The sequence below is a fragment of the Apium graveolens genome, chromosome 2 (genome assembly GCF_009905375.1).
Source record: "Apium graveolens cultivar Ventura chromosome 2, ASM990537v1, whole genome shotgun sequence".
NCBI lineage: Eukaryota > Viridiplantae > Streptophyta > Magnoliopsida > Apiales > Apiaceae > Apium > Apium graveolens.
In genome coordinates, this window is record NC_133648.1 from 34,352,457 (window position 1) to 34,358,456 (window position 6,000).

Consider the following 6,000-nt stretch of genomic DNA (forward strand, 5'->3'; position numbering starts at 1 on the left):
GGTGCAGTTGTGTTAGCTCATTTATACAGAGGATTGGAGAATGCTGCAAAGAAATGTAGTAAGACCATTAATTGTTGTATGTGGTTGTTACATATTTGGTCTTACGAGAGATTTCCTCGCATTAGCGTGCCTGTACGAGACCCCGATCAGAAGGATTATCTGGTTGCTGATGGATGGGCTTATTCGACTTATCAGGGTATTACAAAGAAGCGTAGGAAGGGAGGTCCTCACCACAGTTTACTATTTTACAGGAGTGAGTTTGATGGTGTTACTAGTGATGAGGTGGTTTGGAGGTCATATGCTAGATTCGAGGATATTATGGGCTGCGAAATGATACAGGCACAGGTAGCTGGGTGTGGTCGAGTTCCCCTCGTATGTTATGATTTTGTTGAGTGGCAGAATCCGGACAGGGTGAACAGGCAGTTTGGTGCTAGTCCCTAGATTCCACGAGCGCCAGTGAACATGGATGGTTACAGAGGGCCTAAGGAGGCCACGTTTTCAGGAGAGAATTGGCTTGTTCGGTGGTTCATTGACATTGACAGATGGGTCAAAATCTATTCAGATTTAGATGGACTTGTTGATGACACAGTTGACATTGCTTCTGAGACTGATTACATGGTGTGGTATGCAGATGTATCTCGTATGCGAATAGGGAAGACATATCCACACCCTTAACAACAGTACACGAAAAATGAGTTGTATGATAGCCTCAAGGGATATGAAGTTGTAAGTGTTCTATAAATTTTCATATTTTACATTACACATTTTACGCAACACCTTATCACATTTCATCCTTCACACGTATTTCATCTTTCACACAGATTAACACCTTCACACATATTATCCTTGTGGAATTACTGATAAAGTGTATGTTTTTGTTTGTATATGGTTTCCGAGCTTAATATGTTGAAGCAGTTGGATACTAGGGTTCCTCCAGAGTTTGTGGAAGAGTTTGGGAGGATTTCTGCTACCTTCCTTACACCTTTCACACGGTTGATAAAGAAGATTAAAGGACCATCCTATAGAGCTCCCACATTTGAGAACATCAAAGCAGATTCCATTGTACCTTCCACTGACGATATTGACATTGCAGTCATTCTTCCTCAGGATGTCATTGACATGACACAGCCATCCCAGCATGTGTCTCAGCCTCCCCAGACTACTGCTTTATCTAATAGACCTGCGAAGCTTGCATCCTGTAGGATAAAAGAAGAAAAGTGGAGTATCAAGAAAAGTTTAAGCATGACAAAGAAGAATGAGATATATGTGGATTGAGGATGGGGCTTTGGCATGGAACCAAAGATTCCGGATGGTCTTACTGTTCAGGGCTATCATGTACATGCGTCTGCGATGCAGAGCCTGGCTCCAGGAACATGAGTTGATGACGTGATCATACACCTATATGGTATTATTCGTACTAGCCTATAACTCGTGCAAAGCACGTGCTAACATTTATTAAAATTATATACAGATTATTTTATGTAAAACTAACTTTGAGACTGATTTTAGCTTGATAATTTATTATTTTTTTATTTCTTAACGTAGATATGTTTTGAACATCTATGAGGCAAAATAATTCTATCATTAATAACTTTTATATAAAATATTGTTAATTGTCTTGTGATTTTAATTTACTTTTAATAATACTAATATTTTTTTCAAAAAGTTTTAAATTTTACTTATAAACTCCAAATTTTAAAATACATATAATTTTTATTATAGTTTTACTATTTTTGAAGAACCGACATTACATAAATGTTTCTGAGTGTATTGTATTGAGAATACGACATGAGTGTATTAGAATTCTTTGATCATGGTTAAACATGGAAATTTAAAATTATCATATATGCAAACTCTCTAAGAAGCTAACCATAAAAAAGAGAACACATTGTAGAAGAGGAATAATTTTATTTTCGAAAGACTTTGGTAGTGATTCCCTTGCTGTTATGGGTCAAGACTCAGGACTTCTCAACGGCTTTAGTTGTTTTGACAAGTAAAGTGGATTTCTCAATTTTAATCTTTTTCGATTTAGATACATGAGCTATCATGCGACCAACACCCTCCAATTAAACCCCAAGTTTTTGTTAGGCTGTTGACACTCACAAACACTATATCAGCCTCAGATAAATGATGTTTTTCCATGTCACTGCTGAAAATAAGAATCTTTCCTCTGCACTACTTCACAACATCATGAAGACCTTCGTCATAGATGAGTGATTGATATTGTTGTAAGCCTTGTGATCTAAAATGGTTGATAATAAACATCAAAAACCATAGTGACACGCACCTAAATATTCGACATGAAAATAAACACATCTGCACTGTAAAAAACCAAATTGAGGAACTAAAAACAAACATTTATGAAATATTATCGAGTAAATTGAACTGATATACAAAAATGAACTTAGGAATATCAACACATCTCAGCTCTATATAAAGTACTTAATAATGTGGTTGTAAAAATGTAAGAAATATAGGGCTACTGAAGAATACGATAATATTCAAATTCACCGAGAAGCTTACCCGAATAACTTATAATGTAAGAAAAGACGCCAAAGAGGCACCGAATGGTAATTTGAGAAATTTTGGCAACAATGAACAATGTTAAAATGTAATTATATTAACTATAAGATAATATGGCAGGTAAAAACATCATAAAAGCTATTAAATGGTAGTACTTCTGCTAAAGAATTCTTTCAATCTTACTACACTTGGATATATTTTAAACTTGGAACTCTTTTACATATATGATAGAAACCAATATATATGTATATAATGATAGTCTTCTGAGTTGTTATGAGAAGACAATTAAAGATCCTAGAAACATTAACATATAAAACAGAGAGAAAATTAGTTAGTTAAGTGGTTTAACACGACTGAATATAAGTCCATTCCTGTTTAGCACAGCTAAATGATAATTAAACCCTTGTCTGAAAAATTAAAAGAGCTAAAAACATCTAAAATATTTGTTACTTACCTCTCTGGGTGGTCTAGAATAATCGTTTAGGTTTATTCTAATAATTATTTCCAGGAGCAGAACTCCAAAATTATGGACATCACTTTCTTCGTTAAGCATTCATGTACTTGCATAGCCCGGTGAAACAAAACTGCAGATATAGACAGTGATAAGCAGGATGCAAGAAAAACTTTTCACTACATCATTCACTATAAGCATATGAAAAGAACATACCCGAATATATCCATCACTCCTGTACTCACATGGCTTGTGATGATTCCATCACAAGAAAACCTACTATTTTGTGTTTTTCCGTGGTGCGAAAAAGTTTTTTGTTTTAACATTACAAAAATGTTTTTTTCACTATTTTCAGAACAATATACAGGTCAAATTTATGGAACTTAATGTATAAAACATACATGTTCTATAATGTGTGTGTATGTTCATATATATATATATATACAGCTTGTAATCATGTGAGTATTATTTTGGTTTGTCATTATTTAATGTTTATGATCGTAATGTGTTTTTCAAAGTCCAGCTAGCTACCTAAAATATTTCTAAGCCTGTCAAAGTACGTACATAAACTCAAAATACCCGAATATAGATCAACAAACAGAGAACTTATTAGCATCACCAGGACTCTCAATACATTTAGTCTAAATTGTCACACATGGACCACTTTTATAAGCTTAGGCAGCCATAACATCCACACTATCAATTGTTGGACTAAAATTTTACGAACTTTAAAGATTCTTCTCCCCTAGTAAACACCATAAAATTAATAGATAATGTAGCAATTTTCCAGATATTTTGAAGGAAAGCCATAAAAACCTAAACGGAAACTAACATATATAAAATGTGATCAGAGAGAGACAGAGACTGCTGAATTTTTATTCTTTCATTCAACAACAAGATGCATAAAACATGTTATTGACTATTTTAAAATTAGTAATAGATTATAAAATAAACTCCACTCTTCAATCTCTTGTAATCCTACTGGCCGGACATAATTTCTATTTTTCATCAATATTACTTAAAATATAGGTCAATTTTCTTAATCACAACGTAGAAATGTATAAAACTGTCACAAGTTTTTGTGTGAATATTTCCCAGTCCAATTTAGTATCTTAGGTTTCAAGAGTACAACCTACTCTTACGTTGCATTCAGTTAAAGCCGGTCTACCTCTTACAAAAAATAAAGCTCAAGATAACCTTTCCATATTCTTTGATGCAAAGAGATATAACAACAATCTTCAGGCCACCTTTATGCTGTGTTCCAGAAACTTTTTTTGGAGAGAAAAGAAAAGAAATGTAAAAAATATATTTCTTTAACTTGTTCCCAAACAACTTTTATGAAAGAAAGGAAAAGAAAGTTACAGATTTGGGAAGAAATTTTCTTTATTTTTGTCTCCAAAATCTTCTTCCCACTTTTGGAAAGATTAGGAGAGAAAGGAAAATTGGTTATTTTCTATTATTTTCTTTTCTACCCTAGATTCGGGAACACAGCCTTAATGATGCCTTTTTAGACAATAATATCGGAGGAGGACCCAATTATGCTGCTAAAATCTTCATAGGCTACTTCAAGGTCTTGTCTTTGTATTTTACTACATCCTTCAATTGTGCAGTCACTAGATGAAAAATAATTAAATTATCAAATGGAAGGATATTCTGAATTCAATGTGAGATATATCTGAATATCTCAAGCCTACCTAAGAGCAAGTCCAATGGTGGTGCTATTATGCGTATACGTATTGCTATAATTTGAAACCAAAAAGTAATTTTTGATGCTAATATAGAACTCATGCTCCATTGGTTAGATGTAAAATAGAACCAACCATATCCAAATAACGATATATATCAATTATATAATATTAAAGTACACAACTATGTTTGTCACTATTACATTATTAATTCATTCTACTACTTGCATGCTTATGTGTCAATTATAACACAATAGTACCAAGTATGGAACCACCATTGGACTTGATCTAAGTACATAGTTATTTGATCCATGTAAGTAGTTGACTTTTTCCAGGGTATTATTTGCATCTTCGTAGCACCATGCCACAAGAGAAAGAGAACAAACAATACGCCTATAATCCTGACAAAAAACAATACGCTGGTAACTATTTCAACAGCTTTAACTCAAGAAGGCTTTGAATCATTGTGATGATTGGATGTGTCTTTACCTGGCCGATGTTTAACCGGGACCCTGGATGGCTTTTAGGAGGAGGAGTACTGCATGTACATATATATGTCACTTCTACCCACAATACTAAAGTTCAGTCTGGTATAATGAAATTTGAAAGTCACAATATACTACAAAATGGTTTAAACTTTAAATATCTTATACAATTATATCAAATTTTTAAAGTATAACCATTAGAGCATTCACGATATACAGTTATATCCTCTGTAACCATAATTATTGAAATGAAATAATTCAGGATGAAACCTTAAGTTTAATGACATCCTTCGTTTAAATTTCCAAGAACTCCATTGCTTTTAAATTAACTAAGTAGCTAATCCATAAAGGGAGAGATGAACACAAAAATTTACCAAATTGATGCGTAAGGCGCTGTTGGGGTCTCTGTCTAGAAGGCAGATCCCTTGAAAACGGGAGCTGCATAACAAAACTAATTCAGTAAAAAAACACCAAGAAATTCAAATCATCCAGAAAGAGTAAAAATTATACTTTGAAAGGTATTTCAAGCACTTTGGCATACTACCAGCAAGGAAGTGGTATGAAAAATCTGCAACTTTTGAGAAGAGCGACATAAACCAGCAGGATTCTCACTTGAGACATACATGTAGCTTTTTTTATTTACCAAAAGAGAAGCAAATTAGAACCTCAATATATAAGGAAACTGGAAACCCTCTTGTATAGCCAAGGCAGGGTTCAAAAGGTTCGATAATCTATAATCTTAAGCTTGGATTAGCTGATGTAATATGCAAATATGTGAAAGTGACAATTTTATGTTGAATAAATAAAATGTACTAACAACTTAATTTAAATTTATGTTCCACTCAGATTCCATTCA